This window comes from Cryptomeria japonica, chromosome 1, assembly GCF_030272615.1.
Source record: "Cryptomeria japonica chromosome 1, Sugi_1.0, whole genome shotgun sequence".
NCBI classification, from domain to species: Eukaryota; Viridiplantae; Streptophyta; class Pinopsida; order Cupressales; family Cupressaceae; genus Cryptomeria; species Cryptomeria japonica.
The window spans coordinates 462653720-462677264 of NC_081405.1; the positions used below are offsets into that span (position 1 = coordinate 462653720).

The 23545-nt window shown below is 36.7% G+C and overlaps 1 protein-coding gene across 3 annotated transcripts in view; it reads left to right on the forward strand.

Annotated features, from left to right (window-relative positions):
• LOC131064177 (nudix hydrolase 14, chloroplastic) overlaps positions 1–23545 on the forward strand; it is a 117467-nt gene that overhangs the window by 70128 nt on the left and 23794 nt on the right. The window lies entirely within an intron of this gene.

A 23545-nucleotide genomic window follows, 5' to 3' on the forward strand; every position in this document is an offset into this window, starting at 1 on the left:
TTGATTTTTCAAATCTAATGACAAGTTAGAATTTTGAAACAAGATTAACGAGAAGCCAAGTTGGAAAAAGCAATGAAGATGATTAATTGATCAACTATCAGTTTCATTCATATATTGAGGTGGAAGCTACTAAGTTTGAAGAAGTGGTAGATAAGAATGAATGGATCGGATCAATGGAAGAAGAGATTGATGCTATTGAAAGAAACAATGCTTGGGAGCTTGTAAAGCTATGAAAAGACAAAGAAGTGATAGGGACTAAATGGGTTTACAAGATAAATTATAAACATGACTAGATTGGTTGCAAAAGAATATGTTCAAAGGTATGGTATAGACTATGACGAGACCCATGTGCTTGTTACAAGGCATGACACTATAAATTGATATTATCATTGGCAGCACAAAAATGATGTAAAGTACATCAGCTATTTGTGAAAAGTTCATTTTTGAATGGGTACATGGAAGAAGTATATGTGGATCAACTACAAGGATTTGAAGAAGGAAAATGAGGATATGTTTATAAAATGAAGAAAGCACTGTATAGTTTAAAACAAGAACCAAGAGCATGGTATTCAAGAATTGATACATGGTTCCTAGCAAATGGATATGTGAGAAGCAAGAATAAGCCTATGCTCTCTTTCAAGAAGGAAGGTAATGAATTGTGCTTGTTTATATGTTGATGGCCTAATCTATACATGATGCTCAAATAGGATGGAAAAGAATTCAAAGAGGCAATGATAAAAGAATTTGAAATCAATGATTTAGAGCTGATGCATTTTTTTTTTGGCATGGTGGTGTTGTGACGTTTTCACACATCACCCCATTGCAAATGGGGACCCATGTTTTTGCTCGTTTTGCTCGTTTTCGCTTTGCTTTTTAGGGTTTTGGTTTAGTCTGTCAGCTGTTTGGATTAGGGTCAAGCCTTAGGGTTTTTTCATTTTGACGTTTTCAGGCCAGAATCCAGTCAGTCTTGAGAGCTTTTTGAGCTTCCTTTCGTAGGATGCAATTTTGAATAAAGTGAATTCGCCAGAATGGTCTATTTTCAATTGGAATTTTGAATGCATAGTCCTAAATTTGTCTAAGTGTGAATGATGAAATTGTGAATTTTGTCCAATTGAGTATGTTTGACCAAATTTTGAGTTTTTTGATATTTGATCCCGGGCATCGGAAATGATTTGTTTTTGCCTTGTGAAGTGATTAAACTTGTGAAATCATGATATTTTGGCCTGTAAGAGCAAAATCGCTCCTGTCCCTTAGTGAAGGACCGGAGCTCGTTTTCAAAAATCTTACTGTCTCTGCAGGATCAAGATGATTTTTCAAGTAGAAATGGTAAAGAAAGGCATGATCTTTCCGTTGAATATAAATTGAAGAATTTCACGAACACGGAAATGCCCCAGGAGTCAAAATCGCTCCTGTCCTTCAGTAAAGGACCGGAGCTCAAAATCAAATATTGCTTTGTCCTTGCAGGATTTTAACAACTTGACGATTTGGAGAGATCCAAGGGAGTGCATTTTACCAGTTGAATATAATTTGAAGACACAAACATGAAGAAAAATGGCCAGAATGCCAAAATCGCTCCTGTCCCTCAGTTAGGGACCAGGGCGAAATCCATTGTAGCTCCCGTCCCTCTCCCAGGGACCAGGGCGAAATTTCTTATAAGGCAAAATTCAGGCAAAGATCAAGCAAGTCTTAGGTTTGAAGGCAAGAAAGGAGGTAAAACGGATCCGTTGAAGATAAATTTAGAGGTTAGCAAAGTGAGATGAAGCCTACAATCACAAATTCGCTCCTGTCCCTCAGCCAGGGACTGGGGCGATATCTTAGTTATCTTGCTTTCATCCCAAGTTCAAGACACTCCAGGACGAAGTACAAGGTGGCGAGGACGTTTTAAGGTATCTTGATGAAGAACAAAGTTACAAAGACCGCTAAAATGAAGGATTTGCACTAAAAGCCCTAGTTCGCTCCTGTCCCTCAGGTAGGGACCAGAGCGAAATTTTCATAAAGGCCTAGATTTTGAAAGTTGATCACGTTTTAAGTGTCCAAGGGGATCAAAAGGACTTCATTTTACACAATGAAAGCAGTGGCAAATTGATGAAAGCAAGTATGAGCACAAGACATTGAAGATCGCTCCTGTCCCTCAGGCAGGGACCAGAGCGATATTTATCATATTGGCCAAATCCTTCCAAAATCACGTTAAGTCAAGATCATGCGAGGTGGTAAAGGGTCTAAGGTATCTTAAGAAGGTGATATACAAAGGTTTCAAACGTCAAACGACTATCAATTGAGCCAAGGAAGCTATATCGCTCCTGTCCTTCAGGCAAGGACCAGAGCGATTTTCATTAAATCATTCATTTTCCTTCAAAATCAAGACAAGGCAAGGATAGGCAAGATCAAAAACATCATTTAGGAAGTGATGAACAAAGAACAAAGGTTGAAAGATAGCAAATTTTGGCTAGAACTTCAGGATCGCTCCTGTCCCTCTCCAAGGGACCAGGGCGATAATCCATTTAAGCATCAAAATGCCTTGTAGATAACAAGTGAAACAAGCGTGGAATGGAGAAACAATGTCATTGCTTGCCATATAAAGAGGATGGGTGATTAAAGAAGCGAGATCAAGGAGAGAAACACCAGGATCGCTCCTGTCCCTCACCAAGGGACCAGGGCGATATTTGCTAAAACACTTGTTATCCTTCGAAGATCATGTCAAAGCAAGGTCGCACAAGATCAAGATCGTCGTTTGGAAGGCAATGAACGAGGAGTTAAAATCAAGAACAAAGAATTTCAAGTAAGAACATAGGGATCGCTCCTGTCCCTCTCCAAGGGACCAGGGCGATATCACCTCAAGAGGCACTCATTTGCAAGGTCAAGTCACCCAAGTTTGAAATTCCTAGTAAAAATGCCAACTTCAACGTAAGGATGAAGATTTTGAACGTCAAAAGCACAAGAATCAAGACTAAACATCAAATTCGCTCCTGTCCCTTAGTCAGGGACCAGAGCGATAGGTTTGTGTCCTTACCTCTTCCAAATTTGGCGCTAAAACATTCTTTAGATTTTATTAAATGCTAGGAAAAAATCGATAAATTTGAAATCCAATTAAAGTTAGCATTTAACATTAGCGCATGGGTCTTTATTAATTAATTTTTGCCTTTTAAAAATCGAGTTTATTTAAAATTATAGGCATTAAATTAATTAATTATAAATAAAAATGGGGCGCTTGATTTAAAATTTGTTTCATTTTACAAAGGTCGGCCTTTTAAGTTTATTTTAAATTTGCCTTATTCACCAAAGTTGGCCTAGGGTCAATATGAAGGTGAGCGCCTATAAAGGAGGAGTAGTTTATTTCATTTTCACATCATCATTTATCATCTTTTCATATGCGATTTGGAGTATACAAAGGAAGTGCGAAATTATCATTCAAGAGGAGGTGCGAATTGTGTTCAAGGTGCGAGTCTTATCAATAGGAAGGCACAAGCATTATCAAAGGAGTTCGAGTTTCAAGTTAGGCGAACTTGCCAAGGACATTGAAGAACACATCAAAGACTCCAAGGGTGGCGAATTGATAAAGAGGACGTTCCTTATCCTTGAAGATCACGTTGAAGGCTTCTAACGTTAATTTTGCCTAGGCAAATTCCTCATTTTGCATTCTAGTGTTAGCTCTCAAGTGAGGTATGGCGACGATCCCTTGTTTTAATTTTGAATTCTTGATCGTCATAGCTTCAAGTTTTGAGTTTTGAAATTTTGAATTCTAGTTGCTCAATCGTTTTTAGGAAATGATAATTCAAGGACTTATCATGAGGTTTCCTAAAATTAATTTAATCTATGCTATTCATTGCAAAATCATGTTACTAATTTTGAAATGTTGTGTAGGCATCAAATGGAGATCTCATCAAGGAAAATCAAGTCGGATCAAGGACGGTCTTCGCCGGGACGATCAAGCAAGGACAGGGGTGACCTCTTTCAATCCAGCGTTCCAAGGCGAGGTACATCATCATCCTGCACATCAAGGACACAAGGAGTTAGAACAAGGGCTCGTTGAAGAAGTAAATAGTTCCAGATGAATTAATTAAAGCAAGCTTCTCAACAACATCAAGTAGAATATCTACCAAGTTACAAGTGTCAAATGAGGTGGCGTCCTAGTCATCATTTCTCCAATCAGTGAGGTCCACCTCAGCATGTCCAGATTCAATGTACTTAACTCATGGAAGGTGGCACAAACTCCGATGTACCTACCCCGACTATCCATTGGTCGATTTTTCTAGAGGGGACATGTGTCCAAGCAATACAATTTTATCATTGGTCAAGCATTAAATGTTATGTAATGGTTGTAACAAACCCTAATTAGGGTTTTCATTGTTGAATCTTGGCCATTGATCTTGAATTGATCTAAGCCATCAAATTGTATTGTGGGCACTATATAAGCCCTGACATTTCATTTTGTAAAATAATCAGAGAGAGTTGTAAATAATAGAAAGCAGTTAGTAGATAGAGAGTAGTTAGAAATTGATAGAATAGTAATTAGAGTAGAATAGGAGGACAAGGCAAGAAATTGTTGCCATTGATTGTAAACAAACTCCATTTTCATTGAAGTAATGGTGAAGTGTGTCGTTTCTTGCAATTTGCATGGTTTCTTGTTGAGTCTTCAATCCTAGATGGTAGATGATTAGATGAATGGAGGAAATGCGATTGATTAATGGTGGAATTCGTATATCCATACTACTAGCAGTTTGTTGATTGCAGACTTGCCTTGTGTAGTCAACTGGAATCATTCAGCTTAAGCTCAATTTCAATTTGTCGCTTCTTCATTGATATGCATCAACTTGATGGTGTCTATGCCTGCAGTGATGATTTGAACATCATAAAGCTTCCCTTAGAAGATCGCACTAGCCTTGTGGAGATGGTCCATTGATGTCAAAACAAGACCTAGTTAGAGTTTCATCAAAAATCAAATCATTGCTCCTACATTCTTAGTATTAGGATTAGATCTTCTCCTCGCCCTCATCCTTTTTCCATTTTTTCAAATCTAAGCTAGTAAGAGCCTGTGTTCCAGCAAAGCAGATCGGAAGTTCAATCATCAAATGTAAGTCCCCTTGTGATTCCAGCAAATCACATCATACCACTGGAGCTTATCCACACGTAGAGACCCTACTAAAAAGAACATTGGAGTCATCCTAACTGATCCTTCTTGCGATATCTTCAGCAGTTAGCGACTTTATTCAAGAGAGGATAAGATGCCTTTGGGTATTTTATTCTGTGTATGATTGTGTACAAAATACACGTCAACAGGTGGTATGCCAATTTCAGGGTAAGATTTTTTTATTAAGCTAAGCATGTGCAAGATATGCTGAAAAAGTTAAATATGTTAGATTGTATAGGAGTTGATGCACCAACTGCATAGGAATAAAAAATTGATGAAAGAACATGGGTCATTGAAGGTAGATGAAAGGAAATATAGAAGTATTGTTGGGAACTTAATGTGTTTTACAACTACAAGGCCAAATATTAAGTATGCAGTATAAGCAGTTTCATGGTGTATGAGTGAATCTATAGAAAAAAATTTACAATCAGCAAAAAGAATACTAAAGTATGTAAAAGGAACAAAGAAACATGGGATTTATTATTATTCAGTCGATGATTTAAAATTGTTTGGTCATTTAGATGTAGTTTGGGTAGGATCATCAAATGATAGAGTGAGCACATTTGGACATTGTTTCACACTAAGAAGTGGATTGATTACATGGAGTTCAAAGAATTAGAATACAGTAGCGTTATCAAATACATAAGAAGAATATGTTGCATTAATAGCAACATGTACACAAGTAGTCTGATTAGTATGGGTTTTGAAAGATCTATGAGAGCAAAGAAATCCTACAATGATATTCTGTGACAATGGTGGAGCAATATAGTTAAGTATAAATCTAGAATTCCATGCAAGAACAAATACATTGAATTGAAGCACCATTATATAAGAGAATCGGTAGAAGAGAAGAAAGTTGAAATTTAGTTTTGTAGGTCAGAAAAATTGTTGGTAGATATCATGACTAAGGGGTCAGGAATGATAATGCACTTAGGTTTGAGGACAAAGTTATTGATACAAGGATTTGACATCAAAAGGGAGATAGACGAAAATTTGATGTTAAACACAAAAATGTTGACAAAGTTAAAAGAAGCTGACAAAAACAAACTACTTGCTAACAAAGATGAATTATTGATGTTGATGAAGTTGAAGTATTGCTAAGGAAGAAACCTCAGTTGGTATAGAAGATAACAAATCGTCGTTGTTGAAAATAACAAATAGTTGCCACTTAGAATATTAGATGGTTGTTAACGAAGATAATGGATAGCTGCTAACAATGACAACAATAGTGGCTACTACAGATGTTTTTATGCATTCTACAGTTTATTGAATTTTGGGTGCAGTTAATTTAAGTGGATACTACTATAGGAGTTATTTTCCAGCTATCCAAGTGTATGTTTAGGAAATAAAAATTAGTTTTTTAATTTATTAATTGTGTTTGTTTTGACAAAGACAATCACTATGTTTAGGATAAGTTTTTTAATTTTAGGGAGCTATTTTTAATAGGTCAATTCTTTACTTTATTCACCCAAATTTTGATTTTATTTTAATCTACTACCTAATTGGAAAACTACATGTAAGGCGACCTATTTTACAATTGCTTTAATTGTCTTTGTTAGTTAAAATTAGGAGATCAAATTCTATTAGATGCACTTTATACAAAATTTTGGAAGGGAAAATCAAATTGTAAATCAAGACTCAAGGAAGTCCATTTTATAATAAATAAAAGACTTTTCGGCTTGGTAGAGCATCGACATCTAGTTGGATTACTATACCCCATGACATTCTAGAGTGAAAGTTTGATGTAGTATCTATAGACCTTATTATTGGATCACCTAAGATTCAATGAAGTTATAACACAATTCTATTTGTAGTAGACACACTCTTGAAGGTTAGATATTTTGTAGCAATTTGAGTTACAACAAATCAAAGTTTAATAAACCTGCCTTGCAAGTACTGGCCTAGGAAAATTGCAAATGAGTAATCACAAGTAAAACTCATTTAGGATTTAAGTGTAAAAAGTGATGTTGTATTTGTTTTTTTACTCCTATTTTTGTGATGAAACACAAGACCTGATGACCAAAAATAGGTTTGTTGGACCATAGATGAGTTCTAGGACCCAAATTGGGACATGGGACTGTTGATGTGTTTTTTATGCACATGTGAACACAGAATAAAATACCAAGGTATCTTATCCTCTCTTGAACAAAGTTTCCCCGAATGCTGAAGATTTCGCCAAGGATCAATCGAGGCAACTCCAAGGTTCTTGTATGTAGGGTCTCTACGTGTGGATAAGCTCAATCTGGTCTGATATGATTATGTTGGATTCACAAAGGGGACTTACATTCAAATGTTTGAGCGTCTGATTTGCTGGAATTCAAGTCCTATCTACTAGCTGGAAGATAAAGAAATATCAAAAGATACAAGTTTTGGAGAATCTAATCTAAGGCCTAGAATGCAAGAAGATGGATACAAGGCTAGGTCTCACCATCAAACTGAACAATTCAACACCGGCTCAGTGCGATCTTCTAGGGTAGTTCTGAAGATGTTCAAATCATTACCGTCAAACACTGATCATCATTCAAGTTAATGCATGAACAATAGACGTGTAACGACTTGAGATTAAGCTCATTCTATGCCAGTTGACCACACAGGGCGCACTTACAATCAACAAGAGGCTAGTGGTTTGGACTAGGCAGATTCCACGCGAGTGCATTCAGTAAACAAACTTCATTCAATCTAATTATCTATCATCTAAAATGAAGATTCAACAAGAGACCATGCATATTGCAAAGAAATGACACATTTCACCATAACTTCAATGAAAATGGAGTTCATTTACAATCAAGGCAACAATTTCTTGCCTTCTCCTCCTACTCTATTCTAATTGCTATTCTATTCACTATTCTAGCTACTAATTCTTAGCTATTAAGTATTAACTATTAACTAATCTCTAACTATTAACCTTTACAAATGAAGAGCTAGAGCTTTATATAGGGAGCTCTTTACAATTCAATGGCTCTGATTGATTTACAATCAATGGCTAGGATTACAAGATAAAAAATCTTAATTAGGGTTTGTTACAACAAACTCCTTTAGCTAATGAGAAAAGTACATTTAATGTATGTGGACCAATAGATGTCAGGGATAAGTGCCTCAAAGTTTGTGCCATCATTGGTGAGTCAGGTACATTGAATTTGGACATGCTGAGGTGGAGCTATCCGACTGGAGGAACAGTGACTGGGACGCCACCTTGTCTGGTACCTGCTCATATGTCTTTTGATACTCAATTTGGTGATGTTGAGAAGCTAACTTTGATTAACGCTTCTGAAACTATCTGCTTCTTCAACTTACTCTTGCACTAACCTCGGTTGATCTTCTTCTATCCTTGATGTACTTGATAAATGATGTACCTCTCCTTGACCCTTCTGTGTTTGATGAGGCCTCTTCATGGTCAAGTCACTCCTCCTCTGGTAGCTTATATTGCTTTGAAATGTTTACAACATCCTTCTCTGTCATCCTATGATTTCTTTGAGGATAGTTCTAACACATTGCTTGCAATTGTTGATCATTCAAAGTCTTTCAATTTAGTAGCACCTTGAGTACCTTTTCATGCATCCAAGGCGTCCTTAGTGATGATGAAACTTGAATAGGTCCTCCTTGTCTGCTCTTCCTTCTAGCCCGGTCTTGTTGATCTGCAAAACAAACAAAGGATGATTAAGTATACATGATATATTCATTCTAACATGATATTTTTCACCTTAAATCATCAACAAGAAGGCATTAGAATGAAATTTGCTCAGGACCCTGTCTAGGGATAGGACCTATAATGAAATTCGCTCTGGACCCTTTGGAAGGGTCAGGACCGAAATTGGTAATCTCACTTAATTCCCTATTCATAACTCATTCTTTAAGGCATTAAACTTCATAAATGTGCTCCTTCTAGGCATAGACAAGTCATTTGCTCTCAAAAATTGCTTAGGACGGGGTCATCCAAGTGCTAAGGCAAGGTACAAGGTCCATTGAAGAATTTCGCTCTGGACCCTTTGGAAGGGTCAGGAGCGAATTTCTTCCTTTAGGTTGAATTCTTCCTTCCTCTCACTTCAATTTGCTTTGATTTTCACCTTTCAATCCCTCTCTTCTGAAGACATCAATGATTTGACCCCCAAAAAGGCCTAAACGAAGGATTTCGCTTTGGACCTTGGCCAAGGACAGGACCTATAAGGAATTTTGCTCTGGACCCTCTGGAAGGGTCAGGAGCGAAATTGGCATTTTTAGATTAATTCTTCATATTTTGTGACCACAACTCACTCAAATGCATGTCTAAGGATGCTTCTAAGCTCAATCCACCTCGATCAACGCTAGGCTTGACACAAAATTGGGAGCAAAAGAGGTTTCAAGAAAATTCACTCTAGACCCTTTGGAAGGGTCAGGAGCGAAATTTGCAATTATGCTCAAATCCTTCACTTTTCATCACTCATCCTCCTTTAGACTTGTCTTTTTGAATCCCTTCCTTGCCATGTATGTCCACCATTTGATGTCCCTAGTGAAGAAATAAGTCATTTGGAGGATTTCGGTCTGGACCCTTTGGAAGGGTCAGGAGCTTAGAAAAATTTCGCTTTGGACCCTTTGGAAGGGTGAGGAGCGAAATTTGCAATTATGCTCAAATCCTTCACTTTTCATCACTTCACTTTGTTTCACACATCAATACTTTCTCAACCACACCATAGGGATAAGGTTTATGAGGCAAATTAGGACCAGGAAGGGAGGTATAAGGAAATTCGCCCCGAACCCTTTGGAAGGGTCAGGAGCGAAATTTGACATGTTAGTCTCTCCGTCAAGATTCATACATGGAATATAACATTGTATAAGTGACATTTCCTTATTATCTTTCTTCTTTCTTATACTTTAAGTTATATTCCATATATATTGTCAAGATGTTTGAGAGTGGTTTCGGACCTCTAGTAGTTATAATGCAAAATCTAGTTTTTGGAGGATTCTTCAATTTTCTAGACTTAGTCAAATTTCAGGATTAGGATCACATTCCAGACTTAGCCAAATTTCAAGACATTTGAGGATCAGAATGACATTCCAGACTTCTTAAGGCGAATTCGCTCTGTCCTTGATGTAAGGGTGAATCAGTATTTTGAACTTTTAAAACTTGCAACCAGATACAATAAACTGCATAAAGAAAACATGAACACAAGAACACAAAGTTTCACATGGAAAACCCTTTTGGGTAAAAAACCACAATGCACAAAAGCTTTCATTAACAAAATGGGCACCAACCTAGAATACAAGAGTGAGCACCAACTCATAGAGAGCACCAACTTCGATCAGCTAAGGCACCAACCTCAGTTTGAGCACAAACTCAAAAACATTGAAACTTAGTAAAAATTATAGAACACACAACTCTTCCAAAAATCTTCGAGTAAAAAAAACATGCTCATTTTCATCTCCACCTTGATCTCCGTCCAAGAAAAAAACACACCTAATAGTTGTTGTAGCTTTGTATGATATTATTTTTATTTCACAATTGGATGCCAAAAAAAAAACAAATACTCCCCTCCAAACCGTATATACTACAGCTTGTAGAATGTTGCGCCCATCTAATAAATCTCGACTCCTGCCCCCCAAAAATATATTGAACAAAAATCACTCCACTTCAAAAGAACTTCACATACAATAAATCGATACTTGTTGAACACCATACCAGCAAACATAAAGTCAAATAAATGCATGTGTCAGTCGTATTATCTCTACTAAAGAAATCCGTCTAGTCTTCGTCATAGCAGAAACCCGATAAATTGTGCATACAAGACACATCTATATCAAAAAGGAATCTCATCATTTTTTATCAAGGCACTAAAATGTTTTTTTTATGCATACGAAACACGTCTATATCAAAAAGGAATCTCATCGTTTTTTTAAGGCACTAAGACGTTTTTTTTTAACATGAAGCCGCTAAAGCTTAAATTTTTGACGCAGTCAGAAAATGTGAATGAAGTTTTAAATCTGGCTGCCATATGCCAAAGATAATCACTGCCCATAAACATATGCCCCAAACCTGTAAATGCCGCTTCCTTCACACACACAAAAACAGTCGTCAAGCATCCAGTTCGTGAAAATTAGCCAACACATTTAAAGTTTAATGACATTAGTTTGTAAGTGACTTGGCACAATAAGCCAACAAGCAGGTGAAGCGTACACACAGCTAGGCCAAACTGACAGCCAAGAAGCTCAAACACACAGCCAAGTACCTCAACCAGACAACCAGGTAGCTCAACCAGGCAAGCAAGTAGCTCAATCAAGTAGACAAGTTGCTCAAGCAGGAAAGCAAGTAGCTCAAGCGGGTAGGCAAGTAGCTCAAGCGGGTAGGCAAGTAGCTCAACCAAGTAGGCAAGTAGTTCAAGCAAGTAGACAAGTAGCTCAACTAGGTAGGCAAGTAGCTCAAGCAGACAACCAGGCAGCTCATTTCAATTTTCTATTACTTTTGAGTGATCCTCCAAAAAATGTACAACCTTAAATGTCATCCTTTGACATCAATGACAAAATCTGCAACATGATGTCATGATGTAGGCATGATACCCATTAATTTTTTTTTTAGAATGATTGTTTAAAATTCAATGACAACCATTAAATTTTAAAAAACGTGATTGCATTGAAATTCCAAACAATAACAGTAGTATAGCTAAGTATTTTTTTAAATCATAATTTGAACCTACTTTAAGTCAATGAATGGAAGAATACAACCCATAACTATTTTTTAAAATTATAATAATTTCCATGGACTTGTTAAAGATGATTCTTTTTAGCTACATTTGAAATTTTTGTCTTCATCATTTCCCTTTTGTCAAGCTTTGTTTCTCTTGTTTTGAAAAGAATGTGGTATCCACTACTACATATGGGAAAATTAGCAAGCTTAAGGACCCTTGTTGGAAACATGGGACAAAAGGTCTAGAAAAGTGAAAGTTATTTGCAACAATTGTAGTAAGGATATGAGGGTATAAATTGTTTGAAATATGACCTTGCACGAATCCATTCTTGATATGTACAACTATGTATTGAAGCAAGTTTGGAGGTTCAAAATAAGGCAAAAAGCTCTCCTTTTAGCATTTGAGCAAGAAAAAGTAGAGAAGAAAAAGACAACAAATACAATTGAAGCCTCACTCCCATTTTAGAGTTCTACAAGGTCAAATGTTGAGGGAGATATGGGATCTTCCATTAGACCATGAATACAAGATTAGACAATGTGGGCGACCACAATTCTAGTTCTTTTGTTCCTTGTAACACTTTTGGTCAATGTTTAGAAACAGTACAAACATAGATGGACTACTCGGTGTTTTTTTGGTTGATGAGTTTTTCAACTAAAAACTTGCCACTAAAACTCACCGAGTTTGTGAAAAAAACTTGGTTGCATCGAAATATAAGGCCCGGGGACAGAAAAAAGCAAATTTCATTTCATTTTGATTGTGCTCTTTTATTCCTCCAGCAAAAAAAATCCTCCCAACCTTCTACCAGTCCAGTTGCAGTGATTTTGCACCAAGGAGTGAAGATTTGAAGCGGTTTTTGAGTGAATCTCAAAGGTAAATTGGATTACTAGGAAGGTTTTTTTTTTTTTTTCCTTTGTTTTTAAAAATCATTTTACTTCTTTTTTGCTGAATAATGCATTAGCTAATTACTCTAAATAGATTTAGATTTCAAAGAACAAGATTCATCACCCTTTTTGACATTTTAAAAAAAAAAATGTTTCACAATTTTTTCAAACCCTACCTATTTTTTAAAAATTTGAATCCTTTTTTTGAAGAAAATGTTTAGAATCTTAGATTAAATTAAATTTTTATTTATTTTAACTAATCTATATTGATTTAAACTAATTTAGTTTGTTTGTTAATTTTTCTAATTAAAATATTAACAATTCACTTCGTATGTGTAGGTTAATTTAGAAGGTTTTACATCCAGTTCAGCTTTAGGCTTTTCCCTGTTGGTGCCGCATCATCATTTGTAGGCACTTGTCCTGCTGGAGCTAGAGACCTTGGTTGGAAGTATGTCTATCAAAGGCTGGAACCTGGGTCAGTTTTTTATTAAATGTGAAAAAGTATTTCATGGAGGCATAAACCACCTCAAATAATACCTTGTAGGCATTAGTCGTCATGATGCCAAGGGTTGTTCTGGGACAATCAAGGAGATTACAAGAGAAATGAATGCCATACTTGTAGTCGTGGAAGAGAAAAATTGCAAAGGGAGAGGGCAAGGGCAGGCATGGAGTCATCCATAATTGCTTGTCAAAGTGCTCCAGTCAACCTTGAATTAGATGAGGATGCACTTCAGAGAATAGTGGGCTCTCTTTGTGGCCCACATATCCAAACCAAATCCACCACCACCATGGGCACCACTTCATCTACTTCTAGTAGAGCACCAATATTAGCACCTATACATAATTTTTTTGTGCCCAAAAACACACCTAGATCACAACCATCATTGGAGGCAACTAGGTGGAATAGGGAGCTGCATGAGCATGTGTATATTATTGGTACTTTAACAACAACCCTTTCAATGTGGCAAGTAATGCTTATTGGGAGAATTTGGTTATCGCATTGACAGTTGCTGGAAAAGGCTACAAAGCACCTTCTCACAAAGACTTGAGTGGGAGGTCAGTTCAATTGATTTGAATTTTTTGATAACTTATGTTGAGTTTTAAAATTTAGACTAAATTTATGTTCTTTTATTTATAATAATTTATGTTGAATTTGAGCTTTTTTTTGTTTAAAACTTAAAATTGTGTACTTAATTTCACTTCGTACTTGTAGGGTGCTTTTGAATGCAACTGATGGGGCAAGAGTAGTGGTGGAAGATCAAAGAAAGGAATGGAGAAAATATGGCTGCACTATTATTTCCGATTGGGTGGACAGATGCAAAAAACTGCACTATCATTATTTTTTTTGGTTGCTTGCAAAAATGATGTGATTTTTTTGAAATTGATGTGATCCAACAAAGTGAAAAATGTAGTAACTTTGACTCTAATGTTGGAGCAAGTTGTCATGGAGGTGGGAATTGAAAATGTGGCGCAAATAAAACCAATAATGCAGAAGCATATGTGGCTGCCGGGAGAATCCTCCAAGAGAAACACAAGACACTTTTTTGGACACCTTGTGTAGCACATGTTCGTGACCTTCTTTTGGAGGACATAGGCAAACTTGGTTGAGTGTCGCAAATTGTAGAGGATGCAAGGAGGATCACAAAATTTATCACCCTTGGGTTCTTCACTTGATGAGAGATCACACCCAAGGGAAAGAATTGGTAAGATCGATTGTCACAAGGTTTGCAACGATTTTCTTAATGTTGCAAAGCATTCTTGTTTCATTGACGGCTTGAGTCAAGTATGGTTAGACTCAATATATTCGAAGAAGCCTAAAGGAGAGAGGGTTGCATGCATAGTCTTTGACAACCTATTTGCCCAAAGAGCTACATAGACTGTGAAGGTAACTTCGAAACTTCGAATTTAAATTCCAATTGAATATTTTTTTTTTTAATTTAAAGTCTTTCATAATAAATTTGTAACTTTAGTCTTTTTGTAATTTTAAATTGTAGGTGTTGGAGCCTTTGGTTAGAGTTCTCCACTTGGTAGATGGGGAACAAACTCCAATGGGGTATCTTATGAGGCCATGGATTGGGCCAAGGAGTCTATCAAAAATTATTACAAGGAGGACCACCTAAAGTTTGATCTCATATGGGAGATTATTGATAGGAGGTTGAACAATGAACTCCACCAACCCATCCATGCAGCCGAATACTTCCTCAACCCTCGTTTTTCCTTTGCAGATTCCAGTGGAGAGGTTATGGAGGGCCTCACTACATGCATTCAGAGGATGACACCCAAGGTTGAGCTGAGAGACCTCGTTGTCAATGAATTGCAAAATTATATGGAATCAAAGGTAAGCTCTTCTCTTTAAAGCTGGCTAAGAGAGGAAAAACCACTCAAACACCAAATATAATATTTGGAGTCTATCACGTACATCTTACAAGTTACAAAATTACAAGTTTACAACTATTAGTATTGATAAAATATGTTTTGACTTGTCTTTCTAACTCTTCAATGATTTTTTTTTTAGATTGTTGGTGGACAAATGGGGGTGAAAATACCCCAAATCTCAAAGATTTGCCCCCTGTGTCTGATGCCAACCTTGTAGTGCATTTAGATGTGATGCAATTGGAGATTGTTTGAGGCCATCCACACAAAGAAAAGGAACAAATTAACTCAGAAATGCCTCAGTGACGTTCTCTTTGTGCAATATAATCTTCAGTTTTGCATAAGAAAGGTAGAGAAAATATTAGGTGATCCAATTGATTTGGATGAGATAGATCTTTACAGTGTTTGGACAGGGCAGGAACAACCTCCATTATTTACCAAGGATGTGATCTATGATTTGGAGAGGCATGCAATGGAGGAGGGGGGTGGATGGGGATTGTCATCGAATGACATTGAGGAGGATTTGCCATCAACATCTATATCTAGGATGGAGGTTGAGCCACAACCTATTATGTCGAGTGAGGCAGGGGAGCCACAATAGACTCCTAGGACTAGACCCTCTAGTTCTACCTCTCCCCTAGTTTTCACTAGAGTTGGGACGAGGAAGATGTTAAATGTTTTAATGTAGTATTTACTTTTAGTTTTACAAAAACAATTTTCTATTTTCATATTGTTTGACTATTAGCCATTAGCATTCCACATGAGGATGCCATTTTGTACCTTGTTTGCATTCAAATCACTGAAATTTAACTAGACTTAGCTTGTTTATTTTATATACTCATTTATTAACTCATTGGATGCATCTCCTCATTGAATTGTACAAAAAAAAAGCATTTCTAATGAAATTTAAGCAATTTTTTAAGTTGCCGAGTTGCATTTTTTGGCCTTGCCACGTTTTTGCCAAGTCCAAGTAGTCCAACTTTGCCTACAAATACTCACTTGAATCGAGTAGTCATACCAAAAAGTTGGATTTGAGTTTTTGGTAAAAATCACAACAAAAATTGCCAAAAATTGTGCAACATCACCAAATATTGTGATTTAGAAAAGCTTGGCTATTGTGATGTGATGTTTCGTTTTCATTTATTTTTTAATGACGATCAATGAACCCTTCCTCAATGCAGATAGAAGACTATGACGATGGCTAGAGCATGGCTCTTGGGCATGATTTACACTATTGTGGTTTGATTTTTAAGGTTGTGCGACCCTTTAGGCTTTTGAAAATTCAATATGTATCATAAGTTCATTCTTTCTTTCATTTATTTGTGCAAGTATGTATTATGATGTTTTAAATTTTTTTTAGCTATCATTTAACTTTTAATATGATCGTCATGGGATCGAACCATGACAATCATTTTAAAAGAAATTAATGGCTATCATGGGTTGGTGACAATCATTAAAATTGTAAAGCATGAATGTCACGGGCTATTCAAAATCCCACTATATAGCTAAGAGATTTTAAAATTAAACAATGACAAGTAAAAAAAGGTTAAAACATAATCATTTGCATAGCTTGTTAATGATTATTTTTTCAGCTATAGTATTAATTTTAATTTTCTACCATTTCCCCTTTTTTAGGCTTAATTTCCATTTTTTGAAAAGAATATGGTATCCATGACTACAACTAGGAAAAGTGGCAAGCATAAGGACCCTTCTTCGAAACATGGGACAAAAGGCATAGAAAAGGGAATGTTTGTCTGCAACTATTGTACTAAGATAATGAGAGGAGGGATAAATCGTCTAAAATATCACCTTGTATGGGTCCCTTGCCAAGATGTCACATCATGTATTAAAGCAACTCTAGAGATTCAAAATCAGGTGAGAGCTCTTCTTTTAGCATTTGAATAGGGAAAAGAAGAGAGAAAAAGAGGACAATAGAGGCTATGAGAGTGTCACCCACATTTCACAATTCTAAAGTGTTGGACATTGGAAGAGATTTGGGGAGCTCTTCTTCCATTGGGCCACAAATAGTGTGAGCACCCACAATTCTAGTTTTTTGTTTCTTGTAACACTCTTGGTGTGCAACATTCATTGGAAGGTATTGCGTGGAATAGGAAACTGTATCATAAGGCAAAGTTAGCACATGGCATTTTGGTTCTACAATAGTATTCTCTTTAGTGCTGCATTGAATCCTTATTGAAGCACTTGGTTACAACATATAACCTCGTAGATAAGGGGTTTAAAGCCCTAAACAATATACAAATTTAGTGGTCCATTACTAGATGATAAGCTCTAGAATGTTTGGAAAATCAAATGCTATAACATTTTATCTAATGGGTGGATGAATGTTAAGAATATCACACATTAAATTTTTAGTAGCTTCAAGAGAATAGTTGGTCTTTTTGAAGTCAATTAATGCTTCTAATGAAGTAAAAAGTGCTTTGAGCGAAGTAAAAAATGTCAAGACTGTGTAGCTTGTTGGATGAGATGGTGATGAGGGTGGAAGTGGACAATATGATCTAGATGGTGATGGACAATGCATTTGCATATGTAGTAGCTAATACGCTAGTGGAGACTAGGTACCCTAAATTGTTTTGGAGCTCATGTCATTTGTTGCCATGATCTCCTTGAGGACATAGAGAAATAAAGTTGGGTGAAGAATGTGGCAAAAAATTCAAGGAATATTATCAAATACATTAATAATCACACATAAATTCTGAATTTCATGAGAGAACACACTAATGGCAAGGGGATCGTACACATAGGAATCATATGCTTTTGCATTAATTTCCTCACTTTGTAAAGAAGAGCAACTACATTGCCTAATCTTTAGTTGAGGTTTGTGAGCGAAAGGTGGTTGGAAAGTCCTTATTGTAGGGATGCTAAAGTGGAGAGGGTTGTGTTGTGTTTTTTACGCACATGCGAACACAGAATAAAATACCAAAGTATCTTATTCTCTCTTGAACAAAATCTTTTGGATGCTGAAGATTTGCTTAAGGTTCATCCAAGAAAGACTCTAGGGTTCCAAATGTAGGGTCACTACGTGTGGATAAGCTTAGTTGGTTCGATGTGATTATGCTGGAATCACAAGGGGACTTACATTCGAATGCTTGAATGTTTGATTTTGTTGGAACTTGATAAACTGATATTTCAATTGGGCGATGCTCTTTGTCCTAGACTAACTTGAATTGGAAAAAATGGCAAAAGACGAAGTGTTGAGAGAATCTATTCTAATCCTAAGAATGTAGGAAGATGAGCATTGTTCCACGGGGACACGTCCCCCCCGCCCCCCTTTTTGGTCGTGTCTTAGAGACGGGGACGTCTCCGGGATGAGGGACGCGACGTCCCCCGCCATCCTGCCATCGCCACCCAAGCGCCGCCGGAGACGGGGAGACGTCTCTCGTCGTCCCCACATATATGCAATGTTTCAAATTAATTTTTTTTAAAAAGTGACTTTTTTGGGGGTTAAGGGGTAACCCTAATTGGACGTGGGTCAATAGAAAAATAACACCCGATGCCTTTTTAAAATAATAAAAGTATTTTTGGCCCTTGACCCCAACTTGGGGGCGCTGCCCCCAAACCACCGTTGAAAAATATAGGGGGAAATTGTGCCGATAGAAGTAGGGAAAATTTAACCTCCGAGTCTAATTAGGCTCCATATAACAACACAATTAGCATTGAAGAAATCTTGGTATTTAGATTTAGTATTTCAAATTTCCTATAGTTTCATTTGAAATGTAATTCTTATATTGTTATACTATCATACATCTTTTCAAAACTAGTTTTTCAAGTACTATATGTATATTGTAATATCCCCACTTTGAAATAGAATTTAATAATAAATGATAATAATATCCCCACTTTGAAATAGAATTTAATAATAAATGATAATAATAAAATTAAAATATAAAATGATATAATTAAATATGATTAATAAAAAATTAATTAAGTTAACGAAAAGTCAAAAGACATGAAAGGAAAAGTTGTGACTCCCTCAACAATGATATATAAAAGGGAGAAGAAAACCTCATTTGAGAGGGGAGATAATTTGGTGATGAGAAGTGCAGATTTGATTTAAATAATAAGTGCAGATCTGATTATGAAAGGTTGTGTCCCTTTCAAATGGTAGAAATAATGAAGAGTTACACTCTTTCAAAGGGTGTTAATGGTGAAAGGGTATGTCTCTTGCCAAAGGGCATACATGATGAAGAGGTGTGACCTCTCCCTCAAATTGAGAGATATAAAGGGAAGGAATCAAAAGCATCTAGTGACATCACCATTGATAAGATCAGATCAGAATTGTTATCAAGTTACAAGAAGTAACATTTGTGTTCTTTATGGTATGCCTCCCAATGTGCAGGTGACATCTACAGTGCGAACTCCAACCACAGGCTACAATTTGCGTACAGGTAAGAGGGGTTAAGAAGTCTTAAGGTATATATGTGTGTGGACGTGTGTGCCACACACACACATATGCATTTTTATGAATACATATATCTCTAATGATTACTTATATGAATGTAGCAATAAAGATAGGAATCTATGTAGAATATGTATGTATATTTAGGATCATTAGAAAGATTAAAGAATATGTAAATGAAGATGTAAATTATGGAATGGAAAACAGTAATGAATTATAAAATGTAATATTAATGTGATTATATGATGAAGGTTATAGGGAAGAAATTCCCTTAGCCTAATGGAGGGATTATGATAATCCCTGGAGGGCAGTATATACTGAATATCTATATGCATATATATGGCTTGGTTGACTAAGTTCATCCAAGAAGAGACGGATCTGGCCGGTCCCCTCTGAGGACTTGGATGATGGGATGCATCATCCAAGGCAAGGAATTGACATAGGGTCTTCCTTGGATGGCTTGGGTGTAAGAGGTTACACCCAAGACAGGAATCGAATTAACCTTCGATTTCCTGGAGGGCTTGGATGTAAGAAATTACATTCAAGACAGGAGTCGAATTAACCTTCGATTTCCTGGAGGGCTTGGATGTAAGAAATTACATTCAAGATAGGAGTCGAATTCACCTTCGACTTCCTGGAGGGCTTGGAACCAAGATGGGTTCCAAGAAGGCGAGCTTCACGGCCGCCTAAGGACATACTTTCGTATGGCAATCGTATCCTTTTTATTAGATAAAAGTTGTGATTATGTTAAGTAAGTATTTTAAAGATAGATTGCAATTTAGATTACTTCTATATATATATATGTTTGTTGTATTCTAACAATCTATTTTGCAAGTTAATGATCTCTAACTAGTAGGGACATTACATATATGCATAACTATATCAGCACCACTACCCCCCCGCTGTCCCCAAACTTAGGCCCTTGGTCCCCGCGTCTCCCAGTCCTCAATGCCGGTGGAACACTGAAGATGAGTGAATTTAGATGGAATCCTACTGAGCGAGGCCTCACCATCAAAATGAACAATCTGACACAAGCTCAGTGCAATCTTCTAAGGACGTTGCAAAGATGTTCGAACCAATACCGCCAAACATTGATCACCATTCAAGTTAATGCATAAAAAATGAGTGTAGGATGATTCTAGGTTAGGCTCATGTTATTCCAGTTGACCACGCAAGGCACACTTACAGTCAACAAGGGGCTAGTGTTATGGACTAACGGATTCCACACAAATGCATTCAACAAATTCTTCCATTCAATCTAATTTATTTATTATCTAATGTGAAGATCCAACAAGAAACCATGCACATTGTAATGAAACAACACACTTCACCATAGCTTCAACGAAAATGGAGTTCATTTACAACTTAGGCAACAATTTCTGCCTTCTCTTCCTACTGTACTTTAACTTCTATTCTATTCTCTTAAGACTATCTACTCACTATTAACTCACTATTAGCTATTAACTATTGCTATTTCTATTAACTATTAACCTTTACAAATGAAGAGCTTGAACCTTTATAGTACTCTCAATACAATTCAACGGCTCAGATCAAATCTCTATCAACGGCTAAGATTTTACAATGAAAACCCTAATTAGGGTTTGTTACAACAAACTTTCTTTAGCCAATGAGAAAATTACATTCCATGAATGTGGACCAATAGATGTCAGGGGTAGGTACATTGGAGCTTGTGCCATCACTGGTGGGTCAGGTACATTGAATCAAGACATGCAGAGGTAGACCTTCCCTAATTGGTGAGTGGTGACTAGGATGATGACTAGGACGCCGCTTCAACAACTTGCACTTGTAGAGTTGACTTGTCACCATGAAGGAATGTTGAGAGATATCTCTTGATACTCAACATTATTTAGTTGCTTAATGTGATGATGATGAGAATTATTGATGTAGCTGGATCCTTCTTCCATCCTTGCTTGCTTGCGTTGGAGTGATTGCATGATCTCTTCCTTTAGATCCTAACTCCAATCTTCTTTATGCCTCCAAGGTGTGATGAGAGTCTTTGACTATCTTGAGATCTTCTCCCCTTGATGTTCTTGTATTTGCATGATGAAGCTTCTTGAAGTAGTCCACTTGTGTCGTGTCCTTGGTCTTGCATAGTGATGATAGGAAGTGTTTGTCATGATCTAGTCATCCCTCCATCCTTGCTTGTGCCTCTTGCCTTAGGGTGGTTGTATGATCTTTCCTTCCATATCTGCAAAACAAAGCAAGTATAATATCAAACTCGTATGATTTCTTAATTTTGACACAATCTCTGATTTTGAATGATTGCAATTAATAAGTTCATTGGGTAATTTGAATGCCCTAGGGAAAATCTAGGCTGTCTAAAGATGAATTTACTGGATGATAGGCCTCTTAGCTGAGTAAATTCGCTTTTCCTCAATACTTAAATGATAAATTCGCCTTTTCAAGACATCAGACCTGCACCCTCAATAATGAATTTTGTCTATAGGCTGGATGAAATTCGCAAATATGCTAATGAAATTCTTTGTCCTGCTGGAATAATTCGCTGACCTGCCACTGATGGAGAGAAAAATGTTTGAATTGATGCTTAGAATGATTAATTTGACCTCCCTTTATATGCGATCTAGGATAAAGATACAAGGCCGACCTGATTTAGTATGAATAAAAATAACTTTCAAAGTGTTGGCTGACTTGATCTCTTCTTAGCAATTTGAAATTTTGAATTTGTTTGGGTGCCAAAATACTTGTCTTGTTGAATTTCGCTTTGGATCTCATGCAATTGCTCTACGTCCTTGCCAAGGACGGGACCTATAATAAAGTTCGTTGGCTGACCTTTGTAAGAACAAGCCTCCTATGGCAGTTTGCTCTCTGACCAGCCTAAGCACAAGCTCTAAAACATATAGGTCTTGTCCCTAGCAAGGACAGAGAGAGAAAATCGTCACATTTGGAACTGGTATGTTTGACACCTAGCTAGCTAACATTCACGCACAACCGGGATTGAAATCCTTGCATAGATGTTCAACTCGATCATTCTTCCCACAATGGCTTCCAAAAACAATTAGATTCATGAACATTTCATCCACTAGTCCTAACAAGTTTACATTTGCTTGCAAACCTTTAAAAAAATTAAGCAATCTTCAATTATTCTTTATTTGTGTGAAGCTTCTTGATTCCACATGCAAATTAGTGAGGGTAGATGTCTCACCACCAAAACCAATTCACTTAAGGTTTTCATCTAAGTTGCCAACTTGGGTATGGGTGCAAGTATGGCGGTATGGCATTTTTTTCCCTTGGGTACGGGTATGGCAATATGTATATATATATATAGGCTCTAAATTATAAATTTTAAAAATGCAAAATATGCAAAAAATGGCATGAGGAGGAGATTTCAGCGAGAGCAATAGAGCGAGCAAGATCAGGGCAAGCAGAGTGCGTTGGCAATTACACAAGGATATTGGAAGGCAAATTTCCGAAGGCAAGGTGCTAGCGAAAGAATTTTGAAACTTTCCTTTGGACAGGTGCAATGGAGATCATGATTTTTGTAGGAATGAGCAAATTAAAGTGAATAGCCAAAACAATGATTGGCACTCTGGAGAGAAAGAAGAGATTCCATCATTTGTCACTAGGGTTAATCAGATCCCTTTGGGTTGTAGGTCAAGGGAGGATTGCTTAAAAGGGGTTGAAGGGAAGGACTTCAATCAAACAAATAGGAAGGTTTGGAGATTTAGAAAGGGCTGCTAGTGTAATGTCCCCATTTTAGGTTTACCTCAGTTTGTTCTAAGACAACAATTCCAATTCAAAATGAGAATTGTAATATGTAATTACATTAAATCTGAAGACATTTCATTTTAAATTTTTAACTTAAAAGTCTAAGACTAATTTGGAGAATAGAACTTATCTTGATAGCTTTGACGGATTCTGTTATACTCCAATCTGCATACATTCTTCTTTGTAAATCTTCTATAAATGCTTCAAAGTCTGCTCCAAAATTCTTTATAGATCTTCGACTGATCTTCTTAATGCTCATCCCTTATTTCCGGGTGTGTGTGATCTAATGCATCTTCTCTTCTTCAATAGAGATCTTTAATGTTGTTACAAACATTCCTCTAAC